General features: G+C 36.0%; 1 non-coding gene across 1 annotated transcript; it reads left to right on the plus strand.

Moving 5' to 3' along the window:
- The first annotated feature begins 894 nt into the window (after positions 1-894).
- On the plus strand, positions 895-1,001 carry LOC141701166 (small nucleolar RNA R71). The gene has a single exon (XR_012566694.1). It is a non-coding gene; the product is annotated as a small nucleolar RNA R71 (small nucleolar RNA).
- The last annotated feature ends 20,291 nt before the right edge of the window (positions 1,002-21,292 follow it).

Raw genomic sequence — 21,292 nt, forward strand, 5'->3', positions numbered from 1 at the left:
GTGTGTTCCATAATTTTTTTCCTTGGTTCCACTTCTGTTTCCTTCTGCACATCTTCTTCAGCCACATCTTCAGATTCTGAAACTTGAGCTTTTTCTTGGCTTGCAACCCTTTCAGACCTCAATGTAATTGCCTTAACCTGCTCTTTTGTTTCCTTCTTGCCTGGAACTTTTGTGTCACTAGGGAGTGTACCAGGTTGACGATTCAGCAAGGCATTGACAATCTGACCAATTTGATTCTCCAAAATCTTAATAGAAACCGCTTGGCTCTTGCACATGAGCCTCAACTCCTCCAATTCAGATTTTTCATTAGCTTGACTTGTACCTCCATGGGGTAACTGTTGAAGTTGGAGTAGTTGTCTTGAAGCATATTGCGGTTGTTGAAAACTAGGAGGGTTGTACTTCTTTGCTATATACTGCTGATAAGGCTGTTGAACCGCATTCTGAGTGTTGCTCCAACTAAAGTTAGGATGATTGCGGTTGTTGGGATGATAGGTGGCTGGAACTGGGTGCTGTGACCTCTAAAAGTTGCTCATAAACTGAGATGATTCACTAGATATAGCACACTGCTCTGTCTTATGCGTACCAGCACAAAGCTCACAGATACTAGTAATCTGATTTACTCCATAATTAGCCAAAGAATCCACCTTCATCGTCAAAGCTTTAAGCTGAGCAGCTATCGCAGTAGCTGCATCCACCTCTAGAATTCCTTCTACCTTGCCTTGATTTAGTCTCTGGGAAGGGTTCTGGTATTCATTTGCAACCATCAGTTTAATCAACTCATAAGCTTTATCATAGCTCTTAGCCCATAAGGCTCCACCTGATACTGCATGAAGCATGGGTCTAGACTGTGCTCCCAAGCCATTATAAAAGCAGTTAATAATCATCCAGTCAGGCATCCCATGATGAGGACACTTTCTAAGCATCTCCTTATAACGATCCCAAGCTTCGCACAAAGACTCTCCTAATTGCTGCACAAATTTAGTAAGAGCATTCCTGATTGCAGCAGTCTTCGTCATAGGAAAGAACTTAGTAAGAAACTTTTGTAAGATCTTCCCATTTAGTGATAGAGCCTGGAGGTAGAGAATGCAACCTACACTTAGCTTTATCCCTTAGAGAAAATGGGAAAAGCCTCAGCTTTATAGCATCTTCAGACATGTTGTTGAATTTGAAAATGTCGCATATCTCAATGAAATCTCTAATATGCATATTGGGATCTTCCGTCGGAGAACCCCCAAACTGGACCGAGTTCTGCACCATCTGAATTGTGCTAGCCTTGATTTCAAAAGTGTTAGTCGCGATGGCTGGTCTGACAATGCTTGACTGAATATCATTGATCTTCGGTTGAGAGGAATCCATCAAAGCCTTTGTATTCGCTTCTGGTTCACCCATTGCAACAAGAGCTTCTTCTTCAACTTTCTCCTCCTCTATAAGAACTTCTTCCTCTACTAAAACTTCTTTCTCTACTTTATCCAGTGTTCTCTTTCGAGATCGAGAACGCGTTAGCATAAACGCTCTCTTGAGTACCTAAAAAAGCAAAAAGCAAACAAGTAAAATATCCGAGTCAATGAGCTTTAACGACCACTGATGTCAAGCACATAAACTAAAAATTAACACCGAGTCCCCGACAGCAGTGCCAAAAACTTTATAGGATGAAAAAAACACGCGCTAATATTACACGCAAGTATACGCGTTCGCAAGTGATATATAATTATTTCTAGTTCGTTCCCACAGAGACTCTTTTAGATTAACTTCAATTTATGCACTTATGCAACAATGGTGTAGTTTTATTCAATGCTAAGATGATAACAAGTTGAGATTATTTATAACTACGAGATTATACTAACTAATATTAGCTAAGAGAATCAAAGGTGATTTACTTATATAACACAAACATGGGATTCTAACTTCATTAAATACTTCATTCAATAGTCTTTTTATTCTTAACCTTAGCATGCAATGGTGATGACATTAATCAGATAACACGAAACTAGTAAACGCCAACTTTCGTTGTATGAATACCCTACTACCAGACATCCACAAAAGAGATAGAAGCTGGATAAATACCAGTTATATTGAGACCCTATATGTCTATAGAATTTGACAACATAACGGTTTAATACACAATTTATCTATCTTGATTACATAGGGCAGGTAAGATGGTTAAAATTACCTACGAATCATGCATATGAAATACGTGAACCTACGCTAGCATGGCAAGTTCTAAACCCCTATATTTACTTTCACTTCAATAGAGATTAACACGCTATCTTATAAGTTCACGACGCTCATAATATGAATAAGCACAACCAATACTAGGATATCATACAATCTCCACACACTAAGGTATCGAAGCAAATTAACTATTGAAATCCATAAGTAAATCCATGAGAACCCTACCATAACGATTAACCCATAACCGAACTAATCATCACCGTGGGTTCCGATGAAAGCATGGTATAATAAAATACTAAGTCTTTATAAACTGAATAATAATCAAATTAGGTTAAACAAGAGTATTAGGTTCAACAAAAAAGAAAACTAGCATCCAAGATTACAACTCAATTAAAGAATCACAAGTATAAACAAGCTTTTCTTCTCATTTGTTGTATTTGTGCTCCTAGGTCTTCTCACCGTCTTCTCCTTAGTCTCTGTTATGAAAAATGTCTTTAAGATGTCAATATATAGCAGCCCAATCAGCATGAAAGTCCACAAAATCAATCTTCTACTCAAAACAGGATTCTTCAGTTTCGGCCTAGCACTGCCGCGCGCTCTCCCAGCGCGGGCGCGTTGTAACTCTGACAAACTGGCGCGACCGCGCGCTACTACATCGCGGGCGCGCTGACCTTCTGGAGAAAATTCTTCCTTTTCTGTTTTCTTTGCTGGTTTTTGATGGCGATCAACGAGCATTCATCCAAGACACCTTCCTAACACCATTCCAAGCATAAAAACATTGTAAATCCCTTCATGTTTCCGACTATGCCCTGGAATGCAAAACACTAAAAAAACACATCAAATACACAAATAACTTCAGTACAAAACACCAATTCAAGCCTTTATAGGACATTCCGACTGGACATAAATCCCACTTAACTGTATGCACTCATAATTGTTGATGAATACACAAGATACACATGGGTGTATTTTTTGCACACCAAGGATGAATCTCCATCCATTCTTCTTGATCATGTGAGGGAGCTGGAGAAAGGATCAACATAAAAAGTGAAGATCATTAGAAGTGATAATGGAACTGAACTCAAGAATAGCTCTATGAAAGAGTTCTACAAAATCAAGGGGATAAAACAAGAGTTTTTCTATGTGCTGATTCTCAATGATCAGGAGGAGCTCAGGATTTGACTGTGTTTAGATGTCATCAGTATTGATGTGTCGTCAGCATTTGATGTATCATCAGTATCTGCAGAACATCAGCATCTGAAGGCAGTCTGTTGTGAAGATTGATTTTGTTCTTTATTTTGAGGGATGGATATCTGTTACGTTCTGAGTGATAGGACTTTGTATATTCAGTTAAAAATATATATCATTTTCTGTTAGTAATTGATAATGCATATCTTAGACTGATTTGTACCAGCTGTGTATTATATAAACACAGTTTAGGTCATCATATAGTGATTTAACTCGAGTATTGTACGACCTAGCGGCTCTCAAGAACATCAATATTTCTTGAGAGAGTTTTAACTATTTTAATCAGAAATATAAAGAACTGTTATATTTTTATACTTGTTCGAAACATTTATACAATTGTATCCAACCCCCTTAAATAATTGTATTACTACTGGGCAACAATTGGTATCAAAGCAAACTGATAAATTTACAATCAGAAGCGATCTAAACATGTCTCTGAACAAGTATTAAAGTATTAAAATTCCCATTCTAAAAAAGACTGAATATCCTACATGGAAGGTGAAGATGCTCATGCACCTGGAGGCTACAGATCTAGACTACCTCATCGTAATATATGATAGAACCTACATGCCAACAAAACTGGTGCCTGCAACTCCTACTGTTGCTGAACACTATCAGTTGAAGGAAAATAGTGAGTGGACACCAGAAGAGAAAGTTGTTATGCTGAAGGATGCAATGGTAAGAAACATTTTGCATAACAGTCCTGATTCCGTGATGTTAAACAGGTTTATAGCCTACAAGACTGCCAAGGAGATCTGAGATGCTCTTGAAACCCAATGTTAAGGAACCATGGCCATCAAGAAGAACATAAGGGCTGTTCTAATTCAAAAATATGAACATTTTGAGGCCAAACCTGATAAAAGTCTCTCCGACATCTATGACAGATTTCTCACCCTGCTCAACAATCTATCCTTGGTGGGAAAGGTGTATGATCGGGAGGATTCAAACACTAAGTTTCTGAGAGCCTTGAATGAGGAATGGGAGACTCAGACTTCAATCATACGGCATCAGTATGATTTGAAAATAATAAACCTGGATGAAGTCTATGACATGCTGAGAACTCATAATTTGGAAGTTCAGCAAAGGAAAGAGAGGAAAAACAACAAAAGAAAGTCAGTTGCTTTGAAGTTGAATGCTAAAACTTCAAAGGACAGATCTGTTAAAGCTACAAGGAAAAAGAACAATCTCCTAGAATCAGATACTGATAATTCATCATCAAATCCTGATGATGATATTGATTCTGAAACTGATGAGAACGTGACAGATTCCGATGTCATGCAAATTGGATGCATTGCTAGTATAGGGATTCAAGAGGATGCAATTCAGGAAGTCTCAGAAGAATAGAATCTCCAGGAAAAAGTTCACTGGAGGAGAAAGGAAGTCATCTAGAAGAAGAGAAGGGAAAGACTCGAAAGCTGGAAAAGTCGACAGGTCAAAAATCAAGTGTTACAACTGTGATGAACCTGGTCACTTTGATACTGAGTGCAAACAGATAAAGCATGACAAAGGGAAGAACAAAGCCTTGATTACATCAACCAAGTATTGGATGGACTCCACTGATTCAAAAGATGAAGAAACATGCTATGCACTGATGGATAACTTTGATGCTCCTGCTTCCTTTGATTCTAAGGTATCAACTTCTTTCTTCTCTTTTGATACTGAAGATATATCTGAACTGAAATCTATTCTTAAGTCTCTCCATAGAAATTTTAAAATTAAGATTCTAGATAACAATAGACTGTTAACTGAAAATGAAATCTTAAAATCTAGGAATGATCAGTTGGAGTCTGACTTAGTAAATCAGATTGAAATCCAGAAAGAATGTGAGAAAGCTAAACATATAGTAAAGATAATAGAAGCTAAGTATAGTATGTTAGAGAATGACATGGAAAATGAGAGGAAAACCCTTAAAGCCTGGACTGTTTCAGGCAAAAAGGTTCAAGATATGATCTCTAAGAAAAATTGGAAAGAATGTCTTGGTTATGTCGATGGAGTTAAGGATATTGACACTGAAAATAAAACTACCCTTAAGACTCCTGTTAAGTTTATCTCTTCAAAAGCTGATGAACCCAAATATATCTTTGAAAAGGGTTCAACATCAGCATCCCAAGAAAAGTCAGTAAGTGATAAATCTTAAAGAAAGGAAAACAAGGAAACCATTAAGACTGTTACGAAAGAAAAGAACATAGGACTTTTGTCTAAAAGACAATTGAAAAAGAAATAATCTGAGGTTACTAACAAACCTCAAGTTAAAAGTTCTAAAAGAAACATAAATGGTAAGCAAGGTATTTCTAAGGATTCTAATTATAAGTTTTTTCCCAATGTTCCTAGAAAAACTTGTTTTAACTGTGGTAATACTAATCATCTTGCTATTGATTGTAGGAGGAGTAAGAAAATGAAAACTGTTATTCCTGAGTCTGATGTTAGGGGTAGATCAGTATTTTATAAACAACAAAATCCTTGTTTTCATTATGGTAGTAGTTGGCATTCAATTTACACTTGTAGTTCCTATCATAAGCTATATCACAACTATTATGAACCTTTGCCTAAATTTAATAAAACTGCTTGTGTGCTCAATTCTTCTAGTTCTACTAAATCTACTTCTGATAAGACAAATCCTGACAAGGGAAAAACTGTCAGAAGTGAGCCTAAATCACAAAGACTTAAGTTGTCCAAAAAGAGGGCCTAACAAGTGCGGGTCCTTAAAAATCCTTCTAATTAATCACTTCTCTGACTGCAGGGTAACAGGAAAAATACTCTTGTCTTGGATAGTGGATGTTCAGGACATATGACTGGAAATAAATCCTTGCTATCAGAATTTGAGAAGAAGGCTGGCCCAGATGTATCTTATGGAGATGGAAATATAGGACACACTCTGGGATATGGCAACTTGATAATTCGAAAGGTAGTAATAGAGAATGTAGCTCTGGTGGAAGGACTGAAGCATAATCTTCTAAGCATCAGTCAAATCACTGAAAGGGGTTATCATGTGGTGTTTTATGACTCTCACTGTGAAGTTGTTCACAACAAGTCAAAGAAGATTGTCTTGATGGGATACAGACATGGAAATATGTATGAAGCAAGACTATATGAAAGTCTTGAGCAAGAAGCTACTTGCCTTATCTCAAAGGCAACAGTAGATGAGAGCTGGAATTGGCACAAGAAGCTCTCACATCTCAACTTCAATTCAATCAATGAACTTGCCAAAAAAGAGCTAGTAAGAGGATTACCAAAAATGCTATACTTATCTGATGGTCTTTGTGATGCTTGTCAAAAGTCTAAGCAAAGAAGAGTATCCTTCAAAAGTAAAACATAATTCTCTGTCACTGAGCCATATCATATGTTACACTTGGATCTCTTTGGACTAGTAAACATTATGTCTATTAACAAGAAAAGGTACACACTTATAATTGTTGATGATTTCACTAGATACACTTGGGTTTATTTTCTACACAGAAAAGATGAAACTCCAAAAATTCTTCTGGATCATATAAGGCAAATTTTGAATAGATCCACCTTCAAAGTGAAAATATTGAGAAGTGATAATGACACTGAGTTCAAGAACTCAAAAATGGAGGAAGTCTGCAAGTACAAAGGCATACAACAATAATTCTCAGCTCCTGGAACACCCCAACAAAATGGTGTTGTTGAGAGAAAGAACAGAACCCTGATTGAAGCTGGCAGGACTCTGCTGGAAGAAGCAAAACTACCCACTTACTTCTGGGTTGAAGCAGTAAACACAACATGCTATACTCAGAATATCACACTGATAAACAGACATGGTATTACTCCTTATCAGATGCTGAAAGAAAAGAATCCTAGTCTCAAACATCTTCATGTTTTGGATGTAAGTGCTTTGTTCTGAGAACTCATACTGATCAGCTAGGAAAGTTTGAATCAAAAGCTGATGAAGGAATCTTTGTTGGTTACTCACCATCAAGAGCATACAGGGTTTTCAATATGAGAACAAATACTGTAGTTATCTCCATAAATGTATCTTTTGATGATAAGAAGATTCCTGGTTTTGAAGAAGACTCTCATGAAATTCTAATCATTGCAAATGAAAATGCATAATTGGAATCTGCATCAAATTCTAATGAACTATCAATTACTGATGATCCAAATCCTGATACTCCTTTAGATTCTGAAGATGATCATTGTACCAATGAACTTGCACATGTTGAGGGGGAGCAACAGCAAGGTTCAACTGATAGTACTAACACTAAAGAATCAACTCAAAGTTCTCCTCAATCTGGTCATTCAGAATCCAATGTTGATTCAATATCAGATGGACATGAGTCGAGTCCCAAAACTTTATCAGGAGATAACAACACTGATTCAGGGGAGCCTCAAATGCATTTAATGAGGCATACAATTCAGGGGGAGCATCTAGCTCCAGAAGGACATTTCCCAGTGCCAGAAAATGGACTAAAGATCATACTCCTGATCTGATCATTAGAAATCCCGATGAAGGTGTAAAGACAAGGAGTGCAACTCAAAATGAATGTTTGTATCACAATCTACTTTCAAAAGAAGAGCCAAAGAAAGTAGAAGATGCACTCAAGGATGCAGATTGGGTTATAGCCGTGCAAGAAGAGTTGAATGAGTTCGAAAGAAATAAAGTTTGGAAGCTAGTGCCTAGACCTAAAATAAGTCAATTGTAGGCACAAAGTGGGTCTTCAGAAATAAGACTGATTCTGATGGAACCATTGTCAGAAATAAGGCAAGATTGGTGGCTAAATGATATTCTCAATAGGAAGGCATTGACTATGATGAAACATTTGCTCCTGTTGCTAGGCTGGAAGCAATCAGAAATTTCTTGGCATATGCTGCACACAAGAAATTTAAAGTCTTTCAGATGGATGTCAATATTGCATTTCTAAATGGAGAACTTGAAGAGGAAGTCTATGTTGAACAGCCACCAGGTTTTGTGGATCCCAAACATCCTAATTATGTTTATAGACTTGATAAAGCACTCTATGGACTAAAGCAAACACCTAGGGCAGGGTATGAGAGCCTTGCTCAGTTTCCGTTTAAAAGTGGATTCAAAAGAGGTACAATAGATAAAAATTTATTTTATCTGAATCAAGGTAAAGATATGCTTTTAGTTCAAATTTATGTGGATGATATCATTTTTGGATCAACTAATCAAAAACTATGTGATAAGTTCTCAAAGTTGATGCAATCAAGATATCAAATGAGCATGATGGGAGAGATGCGTTACTTCTTGGGATTGCAAATTAAATAGACTAATAATGGTATCTACATTAATCAGTCAAAGTACACAAAGAATCCATTGAAAAGGTTTAATATGCAAGAAAGTGCAACTACAACTACTCCTATGGCAACTGCTACAAAGTTTGATCCTCATGAAGGTACATCAGTTGATATCACAAACTATAGAGGTATGATTGGTTCTCTTTTGTACCTAACGACTAGTTGGCTAGACATTATGTTTTCCACCTGTTTGTGTGCAAGATTTCAGGCAAATCCTAGGGAGCCACATCTTATTACAATGAAGAGAATCTTCACATACCTCAAGGGTACTGTATCACTTGGTCTCTGGTATGCAAGGGAAGCTGATTTCGAATTATGTGGATATTCGGACGCTGACTTTGCTGGCTGCAAGATAGACAGGAAGAGTACATCTAGGAGCTGTCAGTTTTTGGGAGGCAGATTAGTCCCATGGTTCAGTAAGAAGCAGAAATCCATTTCTACTTCAACTGCTGAGGCTGAATATATTACAGCTGGAAGCTGCTGTGCTTAGTTGTTATGGATGAGAAACCAGCACATGGACTATGGATTATCATTTTCTAAAATTCCTATTTATTATGATAATCAAAGTGCTATTGCTATGACAGGAAACCCAGTGCAACACTCTCTTACTAAACATATCAGCATCAGATATCACTTTATAAGAGAGCATGGCATGGAAGGAACGATTGAGCTTCATTTTTTTCCTACTGATCAGCAGCTGGCTGATATCTTCACAAAGCCATTACTTGAAGCAACATTTACAAAGCTTGTCAATGAACTTGGTATGGTTAGTTGGGACAGATAAATTCTTTTAAATTTATGTTTGATTAAATCCTGATGTATATTGATCAAATCCTGAACATCCTCTGGCTATTTCTCTTCACCATCAGCTTTGTCAGGCTTCTTCGACTAAGGCTGTTGATGTTTTTCTCTATTAGACTAGGATTTTCTTATGATCACCTATGCATGTAATCAAAAATTTCATGAAATATACTCTCTTGAACTATTCGTGAAATTTTGTTTATTTTGCTTATAAGACCTAATCTATGTTCCTTAGTTGTGTATGCATGTGCTCGTTCTTAATTGTAGCCTGTTAGTTTATAAATCACATAATTAACATGTATCTTTTGATGATTGTTGAGATTAAAACTGTGGTTTTCTGATAAGCTTGAGTTGTTTTGACAAATACTGATGAATTTGAATCGACAAATCCTGACATTGTCAAATCCTGACAGATAAGAGGTTCCAAATACTGATGACAGGTCAACATGTTTTAATTGAGAATACTATTGAAAAATAATTTATGAATTGTTTAATGCTGAAAAGTGATTGTCTTCTCAATCATTGTTTAAAAATGAATAAATTGTTGAACAAATTTACACAACAATTTATTGAAAGAGCTGTGCGTTTTTTGTCGCTAATTCCGCACATTACTCCACTTTCAACTCCTATTCTTCAGTAATTATCCTCTATCAGAAGTCTAATTCACTAAGCTTCCTTCTCTGTGTGTGTTACATTCAACTAAGCTTTGCAAACTTATATTTGCACAAGAACTTCTGTGACACAAATCATCATACACACAGCCTCATCATTCACATCTAACGAATATTTTTCCTCAAAGTCTACAAACATCATGTCATCTTCTGAGATTTCACCTTTCTTCAGCCAAACCACTATTATTCATGGCAACACTTTTGGAACCAATAACTACTTGGCTCCACTTTCACATTAGCAGTTTCCTCAATCTTTTCATGATATACAGGATTTCTTACTCCAATGTCCAATTGGGTACGCTCTCACAAATCCTACTAAGGTATCATACAGGGCTGTAATGCATGTATGGAACACAACTCTAGTTAATAAAACAAATACTGCTTTCTCTGTTGAATATAAGGGACACATGTTTGAGGTTGATGCTGATGTTCTGGTTCAAACATTGAGGTTGCCTACTTGTGATGGTGCTCCTAACTACTTAGCTCCACTTTCACATTAGCAGTTTCCTCAATCTCTTCATGATATACAGGATTTCTTACTCCAATGTCCAATTGGGTACGCTCTCACAAATCCTACTAAGGTATCATACAGGGCTGTAATGCATGTATGGAACACAACTCTAGTTAATGAAACAAATACTGCTTTCTCTGTTGAATATAAGGGACGCATGTTTGAGATTGATGCTGATGTTCTGGTTCAAACATTGAGGTTGCCTGCTTGTGATGGTGCTCCTGATAATTATGCAACTGAGCAGCTGTTTGATATGCTCAGAACTCTGAACTATAAAGGTGACATCACAACAATTGGCAAATTGACAAGGAAAAAATTGAAGAGAGAATGGAATTTCTTCTTTGACTGTATCAGCAGATGTTTCTTGAACAAGACAATAAATTTTGACGCTCTTCCGTCTACTTCTATGAAAATTGGGTACTCTCTTCTCTATTCTGGTAATTTTGACTATAGTAACACAATTCTTCAATTCATAATTGCAAGGAGAACAGATATATCAGGAGTAATAGGGTATACTAGATTTCTTCAACTGATTTTTAATTTTCTATGCCCTAATGCTGTATTTAATAATGATGAATTGCTTCCTGTATTTCAAATTTCTGAGAAGGCTATTACTGATCATATTAAAAGAGATGAAAAGAATAAATTTTCAGGACCTCCTTTCCTGCCTCAAGTGGTCAAGCAATTTCTGTTGAGAAATAGACCTACTGCTTCACAAGTGCCTGCAAATCCTGATGCTCACACCTCTGTAACATTTCCTAATGCTGCGGAACAAGACACTAGCCTTCTTGTTTCTAACCCAAGCATTCCTTCTATTAAACATAATTCCAATCCAACTCCTAAATTAGCCTCCTCTGATGTCTCCCAAAAGGCATCAGTTGTACTAAATAAAAAGCTGGTTAAGAAATCTATTCAATCTGAACAAAAAGCTCAACAGGCCTCACTGAGTGAGAGTGAGAAGAAAAAAGAATATTTTCCAGTCCGGAAAAGAAGGCTGATCATGCACGATAATTCAAACTCTGATGATCAGATGCCTATTGGTCCAAGGATGAAGATAAAGAAATCAACAACTGCAATTCCTGATGACTCTGTTGATACAACTGGAACCAAGGAGCCAACTACTGATGCTAGTGTTCTGATCAAACAGTTTCTAGTGATTAGAGCAACTGCTGTGCCTAAGACAGCTGACAAGAGCAAGTTGAAAAGAAAAGCTGAAGATGTGGTTAGGTACATCAGAAAGAAGAAAAAGGCCCAGTCCTCGGCTATGGATGTTAGTCCACAAGAACCTAAGTCTCAAAGGGATTTAGCAACTGAGACACATCCAGTCACACAAGAACCATCTTCTCAAAGAGAAGATGCAGACAAAAAGGCTGCAAAAATTACCATTTATTTTGCTCAAGGTGATCTTCTTGCTGATTCTGAACAACTACTACAAGAAAAGAAGGGTCATCAGGATGTATTGTCAAAAGTGGATGCAGTTATTAATGATCTTATGTTTGAGGAGAGTACACAAGAACCTTCACCAATACTTACTGAAGCAGCTCATATTTCTTAGGCACCACAAGAACCATCAGTTCAAAGTACTGATGCTGGCCTAGTTCATTCTCCTGAAAAATCAAATCCTGATGCTAAACCAAATCCTGATGTTGATCAGCTTTCCATTCAAGCAGCTTCTACTCATGATTCCTTTTTGCTGACTAGCTTGTTAAAGCATCCTGATGTGTTGTTTGTTCCTCCACTGTAATCACTTTCAGTTGAGGACTCACCTTCAGGTATTGCTTATTTTCCTCTATTGTTCTCAATGTTTGTATGATTATAAATAGTCTCTTGGTTGAGGTTACCTCTATTTATATGACACGCATACTACTCCTCTCAGCCATCTCTTATTTCTTTGCAAAATGTGTGATTGTGCTTTTCTGTCAGACTGTGTGAAAATACTATGTGAGAAAATTAAATTTTGAGTGACAGTCTCCTGTACTGGCAAAAGGAGAGGTAGACGTGAGAAAAGAATTTTATAAAGTGTTTCATTACTTATAAACTTTCTTCTGTGAGAAAAATATTACTTTTAAAAGTAATATATTATGGGAGAAGTGATGAGATCACTTGAAAAGAAAAGAAAGATTTAGGTGTTACCTTGTTTTATTTTTCAGGATCTCATCAGGAACCACCACCTATTGCTAAGGATCCTCATAAAGGCAAAACAATTCTGCCTAGCTCTGCAAATTCTTCTGAGGGTCTGTCTAGCTCTGATTATGATGAAGATAGTGATCATGATGATTCTGACATAGCTCAGCTTAAGACTACTATTGATGCATCTAAGACGTCCAATGTTGGTTCTTCTTTACATTTCAATGCAGATCCTTCTTATTACAATGCTGATGCTGAGCATTTTTGAAAGAATGAATGGGATTTTGCATGGAGAGATGCACATACTTCTGTCTCCTCAGCTGTTGGTATGTAACATGTTCACAGTGCCTATGATGAACTTTAAAATCCTGAACTCAAATTGCATCTTAAGGCCTCTACCATTTCTGTGAAAGGAATTCTCTCTGAACTTGCTGATATGAAGAAATATCATACTAGTTTACAAAACAAGATTGATGCATTTATGATTAATCCACTTACTTCAGCTGAACTCATAAGTGTGAAAAAAGGCTGTTAAAGCCATGGTTCAATCTCAACAAAGCATGGATTCTCAATTTTCTTCCTTGGAAGATAAAGTGTCTTCAATGGCTGATACACTGGATGCTATGTTTTCTCTTCTTTCAAATACTAATGCCAAAAAGGGGAAGAAGATAGCTGTCACAAAATGTACACCTGACTCTATTCAATTGAAAGATAAAGATACTGATGGTGATGGTGATAAAAATCCGGTTGCAAATGTTCAAATTGCTCCTATTGCTCAGCAACCTTAAAATTCTAAAAGATCTGATTTTTTAGGACAAGGGAGGTCTACTGGTGCTCATGGAGTTAAGCACAAGACTAATGTTGATGCTTCTGAAACTGGCAATGTTACAATCTCTAACTTAGCAGATGCTAAAGGGTTATTCCTTCCTTACAGACACAAGGAAATAGGTGAAGAGATTGTTCTGTACTACAAAGATAAAAGGTTTGAGCACAAGAATGCCAAGAGTGCTCTTGGATTGATAACTGAAGAATTCCCTGGTCTAACAACTGAAGAAGCAGTTATGCGACAGAAGGAGTTAATGGCTCAAATTGAAGCTGAAGTAAACACTTTTAAAGGAAGAGGAAAAAGAGGTGGAAGAACTATAAGAGCTAGAGGAAGAAGAGGGAGAGGAAGAATTTCTAAACCAAGTCGTGTCGACAATTGATTCTGCATTCCTGAATGTCCTATTCAGAGAAGGTTTCGTTCCTGTACAAGGACATGATTTATCAGAAGAAGCTGAGGATACTGAAGAGATGATTGTCCAAAGAAAGAAGAAAACAACCACTGACATTGCTTAAGTTGGTATAACTAACGCAAATGTGTCTCTTGAAGCAGACACAAATCTTAAGGAAAATGCAGATCCTGATGCTGTGAACCTGAAAGCTGATTTTGATACTGATGAGAAGGTGATCAAAGCATTGGATGAATCATTTCTTACTACAGCAGTTACTTCTCATAATTCAGAGGTTGATGAACAAGAAAGAACTGACAGAAGGAGAGCTGATCAAGCATGCAGTGGTTATGTGCAAAGAATTCTAAATTCAAGGAGAGAGCTATGACATAAAACAAGAGGGAAGATTTATGATTTATCTACAGGCTATGCTCCTCTCATCAAGAGGGATAAAAGATGGAAAGATATTTATTCATTCAGTTATCCTAAAAGATTCAAGCATATTGAATTTGTGTCAGCAGGACTAAGGGATCCTATTTCAGAACAGGAGAATATTGATAAGTCCATCAAGAAACCTTCTTGGGTGGAACATAATGAAAAGCTAAAGCTTATCAAAACTCGTACTAGAGGAGGTATTAGTCATTCTGGAATGGAAACTCCGAGGTGTGATTTACTGGACACAGATATTCTGACTGACAATCTTGGTGAAAGAGTTGCTCCTTCACATCTTGAGAATGTTGAAGCTGTAAAAATTGTAAATAGGAAGAATAATCTTGATGATGTCAGAGAGGAGATTCTGTACTTCTTAAGAGATGGTAAAGTGAAAAGCTTTACATTGTAGCAACTCTTGATGAAGACTGTGACAGAGTTGAAATATATTCACTATCTTCTTAGCGTTGAAGACAATGTCACCAGAATTTGGTCTTCTATGATACTTGAGAGTATCAGAAGAAGAGTCATGAACAAAGAAGATAAATACAATGGTGATTATGTTCCTATGTATAAAACTTATATTGGTCTAGAAATGAAGATGGAAAATGGAGCTGCAGTTCTAAAAGTTTTTCTCAATAATCCTCAGTTATCTTTCAGTCCTGATCATGAAGATGTTAGCTTAAGCTTTATGTTGACCGGTGATCTTGAAATAACTAAAAGTTCAATTTCTAAACTAAAATCAGCCATTTATCAGCTTGGAGAAGATACTGAAGAGAAGAGAGAGTTGAAGAAAAGCTTGTCAAAGTCCTTCAAGACAATGAGGAAGAAAGGTTGAACAACTTTCTAAAAACAACTATCAGTTATCTTAGGATACTGAAGTAAGATTTATTCCTTGTACATTTTGTAATTGGTTTTGGCATCATTGAGAATGGAATTTGTGCTTCATTACATTAAGCATAAATTGGGGGAGATTGTTACGTGCCGATTCTCAATGATCAGGAGGAGCTCAGGATCTGACTGTGTTTAGATGTCATCAGTAATTGATATGTCGTCAGGATTTGATGCATCATCAATATCTGCAGAACATCAGCATCTGAAGGCAGTCTATTGTGAAGATTGATTCTGTTCCTTATTTTGAGGGATGGATATCTGTTACGTTCTGAGTGATTGGACTTTATATATTCAGTTAAAGATATGTATCATTTTCTGTTAGTAATTGATAATTCATATCTTAGACTGATTTGTAGCAGTTGTGTATTATATAAACACAGTTTAGGTCATCATATAGTGATTTAACTCGAGCATTGTATGACCTAGCAGCTCTCAAGAACATCAGTATTTCTTGTGAGAGTTTGTAACAGTTTTTATCAGAAATATAAAGAATTGTTATATTTTTATACTTATTCGAAACATTTATACAATTGTTTCCAACCCCCTTAAACAATTGTATTACTACTAGGCAACAAGTTTTCTGCTCCTGGAACTCCACAACAAAATGGAGTTGTTAAAAGAAAGAATAGAACTCTAATAGAAGCTGCGAGAACCATGCTAGAGGAAGCAAGATTGCCTACCTATTTCTGGGTTGAGGCTGTGCAAACTGCTTGCTTTACAAAAATTGCAACATTGATCAACAGGCATGGTAAAACACCATTTGAGATGGTGAAGGGAAAGAAGCCAAATTTGAAGTTCTTTCATATTTTTGGTTGTAAATGTTTTGTTCTCAAAACTCATCCGGAGTAGCTGACCAAATTTGATCTGAAAGCTGATGAAGGAATTTTTGTGGGATATCCATTATCCACAAAAGCCTTCAGAGTTTATAATTTGAGAACAAGAACAGTCATAAAATCTAAACATGTATCTTCTAATGACAAGAAGATAACAGGTCTAGAAGATGCAGATGACCATGACAAATTGGATTTCAAAATAAAGTACCTTATGCCAAACTTTTGAATCCTGATCCTAATACAGTAAATCCTGATATCACTCAAATCTCTGATGTTCCACATAACAGTGAAAATTCTTCTAACACTGAAGCATATATTGAGGGGGAGCAACATGATTCAAATCCAGAGATGACTACACATGATTCAACTCAAGATACATCAGTAGAAAGATCATCAAACTCATATTCCTTAAATTATGATGAGTCAAATGCTGATAACAATGGGAACACTGATTCAGGGGAAGCATCAGGAAACAACAGTAGCACTACTCAAAGAAATAACAGAGAATTCATGGATCAAGGGGAGGTTCATCTTCTAGGAGTCAAATTTCATCTACAAGAAAATGGTCTAAGTCACACACACCTGACTTAATTATTGGAAATCCTGACAGTGGTGTAAGAACAAGAAAAGCCACTCAGAATGAATGTCTCTACCATTCTTTTCTATCTTAAACGGAACCTAAAAAGGTTGAAGAAGCTCTACAAGATGCTGACTGGGTCATAATAATGCAAGAAGAGCCCAATGAATTTATAAGGAATAAAGTTTGGACTCTTTTGCCAAGACCAAAGAACAGATCTGTAGTTGGCACAAAGTGGGTGTTCAGAAATAAAACTGATAGTGAGGGCATTGGTACAAGGAACAAAGCAAGACTGGTTGCAAAGGGTTACTCACAACAAGAAGGCATTGATTATGATGAGACATTTGCTCCAGTTGCAAGGCTAGAGGCGATACGAATCTTTCTTTCCTATGCCGCTCACAAGAAGTTTAAGGTGTTCCAAATGAATATGGAGAGTGCATTCTTAAATGGAGAACTAGAAGAGGAAGTTTATGTTGAATAACCTCCAGGGTTCATTGATCCAAGGTATCCAGATCATGTCTACTTACTGGATAAAGCACTTTATGGACTGAAGCAAGCTCCAAGGGCCTGGTATGAAACACCTGTTCTATTTCTGCTAGAGAGTGGTTTCAAAAGATGTACAATTGATAAAACTCTCTTTTATAAATACCATGGTAATGATTTGTTATTAGTACAAATATATGTTGATGATATCATTTTTGGATCTACTAATGATAAACTTTGTGAGAGATTTGCAAAGCTAATGCAGTTCATGTATCAAATGAGTATGATGGGAGAATTGAGTTACTTTCTAGGATTACAAGTCAAATAGACTACTGAAGGAATCTTCATAAATCAATCCAAATACACCAGGAATTTACTCAAAAGATTTGGTGTGCAAGACTGCTCAACTGCATCAACTCTTATGGCCACTGTAACTAAGTTAGATTTAAATACCGGTTCTTCAGTAAATATAACTAACTATAGAGGTATGATTGGCTCACTCTTATATCTGACTGCTAATAGACCTGATATCATGTATGCTACCTGTCTCTGTGCAAGGTTCCAAGCTGACCCTAGAGAACTAAGTATCTCAAAGGCACCATGAATCTGGGATTATGGTATCCTAGAGATTCAGACTTTAAGCTAATTGGATATTCAGATGCTGATTTTGCAGAATGCAAAATAGCTAGGAAAAGTACTTCTGGAAGCTGCCAATTTCTTGGAGGCAAATTGGTTTCTTGGTATAGCAAGAAACAAAAGTTAATTTCCATTTCAACTGCAGAAGCAGAATATATTGCTGCATGAAGCTGTTGTGCTCAGATTCTATGGATGAAGAATCAGCTATTGGATTATGGGTTAGACTATTCTTTTATTCCTATATAATGTGATAATCAAAATGCTATTACAATGATAAGAAATCCAGTGCATCATTCAATGACTAAGTACATCATTATCAGATACCATTTCATAAGGGAACATGTGGAAGCTGGTACAGTGGAATTAGTCTTTGTTCCAATAGATCAGCAAGTAGCAGATATATTCACCAAGCCTCTCTGTGAAGCTACATTCACAATATTGGTGAATGAATTGGGAATGATTTCAGGATAGTTCACAAACTCTGATAATTAAGTCTACTGATATTTTTAAAGCATGGTATCTTATTATTTGCCGGTACTTGTTAGATACTGATTCTTATGCTAAATGCTTGATGCCATGATAACATGCAAATTGTGCGAAATGATCTTATGTGAAATTCATGTTAAACTACTGATCTTGCTTATATATTATGTTATTAGTTAAACTTGCTTTGACTGATAGCTTATGTCAGTAGTTAATAAGTCCTGATAATTATAATTAAAATGTTGATAATAATCAAGACTTGATTTATTGTTATACTCTATTGATTATTTTGAACTTGTTCAAAATAAATTGTTAAGAAGTACTTTTAATTAATCAATGAGATAGTGGAATATCTTTTAGTTGCTTAAATGGGTTAGTTCTGATGCAAGTATCTTGTAATATTTGAGTATTTACATTGGAATTAGGAATATGAAGAGAGAGATTACTTTTTGCTTGCCTAGATATGCATAATCATGTATACTCATTATGTCTAATTATTACTGGTCAATCAAAGAGTCTCTTCAGTTTCTACTTTCTTTTCTATAAATACAACCCTCCACTCTCAAAACTTCTCACTGATCTTTCACTTAGAAATACCAATTATACCCAATTTCTTCATTCTTAATCTATGGCCACCATCTATTCTCTTTCTCATGGAGTCTACCGTCTAGTAGCAAATCCTGATTACGGGAGATTATATTTCGACATTGGTCGGCTCAGAGTAGTCTTCCACGACCAAGATTATCATCACTCTGAGATTCCCCAGTCGATTCTTGATCGACTAAACTCAGATGATACTGAGTCTCTTCATCTCTTTAGACTATACATCCAGTATGAAGAGATGAGACGAGCTGATGTGGCTACACAATGTCTTCTCGAGGAAGAACAACACCGCCTCATATGGATGACATTATAAAAGAATATTATTTCTCTTGCAGGTTCAATGTCACGAATTTTCCATCGAAGGACATTGAAGAAGTTGGAAGAAGAAAAGAAGAAGAAGCTAGGATAATTAGATTGTTTAGGGTTTTAATTTTAAAATTCTATGGAAATCTTGTATTCTACTTCTTAATGGATGAGTATAAATTCTCTTATTTGCCTTCTAAGTAATTATTTGTTTACTTTCTTATATGTGCTTGAATTTTTTAAATGCCAAATTCAACTCATGCTAAATTTTGATTGTTTATAATAGTGCATGTGAATAAACTCATCTCTGTTTAAGCTTCATATGATCACTACAGTACATATTGAGCACTACAGGAAGTAAATGTTGTTAAAGAGGAAATTTAAGGAAAATTTAATTCTTGATCATTCAGAATTATAATCTTTGAGTGTTGCTTACAATTCAAAATCTATTGAAACTTTCTTTTTTTGATCAAGAAAGTTGTCCACACTCAATCTCAAATTTCATATATCTTATATCTTAAATTTCTTCTTACAACCGAAACACTTGAATTCTTTTCTAAAATGTTGCTAAAAATCAAGTGACATAATTCTTGAATTATGTTCACCACTCAAAAACAACATTAAGTTGGTTAGAGACTACTTTCTGAGGTAGATCTTAATGATACTAACAGAGACACAGAGGTTTTATCAGTTTTTACTGAAGACCCTGTGATAGCTTTCAATAAAGACATTCAAGTGTTAGTTCTTTGCAAGAAGAATAAAGGTTGAGATCATGGTACATGACAGTAACCTGATCAAATCCTCTCCAATTCAAATGAAGGTTCTCATTATTGATGAACAACAACTGTCATAACCACAGTATCAACTGTGAGCTAAATTGTGTATTCACAAGGTATAAATACTGTTATTACTTTATCAACATTTATTTTAAATATTGATTTAAGTTCTTTCAGCATTTATAGTATATTTTTCAAAATATAAATCCTGTTGGCATGATTACTACTAGACCTTATTTAAGGACTACCTCTAGTTGTATGACCACAAATCACCCTTCTTTAGTCATCTCTTATTTCTGTAGGACAATCTTTCTGAACCTTTTTGTGAGATGTGTGAAAAGATTGAGAGAAAAACAGAATTTAAGAGAGGCAGGATCCTTCCTGGCAAAAGGAGAGGTAGATGAAAGATATGATTTAGTAATCCTTGTGAGGAAGCTCTGACTATTGAAAGTCATGAGATGTGTGGTGTGAGGAGTAATGAGACTACTATAAAAGAATAGAGAGGTTAAGTTTTAATTTGCTATATGTTTGCGGATGCTCAGACTAAAAAAGGAACAGATGCTAAACATCGGTCTATTGAATCTCAGGAAAACTCTGATGTATCAAAGGTTATTAATCTCCCTACAAATCTAAGTACTGATACTTTCTTGCAGTCCATATATTCTACTATTCCACCACGTGAGATAATCCCTATTTTTGTTGAAAACAGTCCATTTACTCTACTTTACCATCATCGGAGGAAATCCCTGTTATTGATGAAGATGAAGTAGCACAACAGTCCATTCATAAACTTTTATCCATTTCAGAATCACCACAGCATGTTACGGGAACTGAAATTCTGGAAGATAATGTTGAAGCTCCAATTCATTTATATATAATACTTGAAGATGTGGAGTTAACTGCTGAAGGTGTGGAAGCTTCTGAAACTACTATATCATATATTGCACCAATTTCTCATTCAAATCTTCATGCTGAAGCTGGTGATAAAGTTCAGCAATTAGTGCAAAATCCGGTTGTCATTGAAGAATCTAATGATGGTGAATAAGCTAATGTTTCCAATACTATTATAGATCCTAAGGATGATCTATTCTTCCCTGAAGATATGCCTATGTATGTGAGACAATGAAAACTGAAAGAGTTAGATGCTACAAAAGTAAAGGATTATTCTGATAATCTCTGGAATGCTCACTGGAAAGATAATTTGTATCCTATTTCAAGAACACGAGCTGTTGCACTCTGGAAACAACAGAACATAAG

Source organism: Apium graveolens, unplaced genomic scaffold (genome assembly GCF_009905375.1).
Source record: "Apium graveolens cultivar Ventura unplaced genomic scaffold, ASM990537v1 ctg345, whole genome shotgun sequence".
Taxonomy (NCBI): Eukaryota; Viridiplantae; Streptophyta; class Magnoliopsida; order Apiales; family Apiaceae; genus Apium; species Apium graveolens.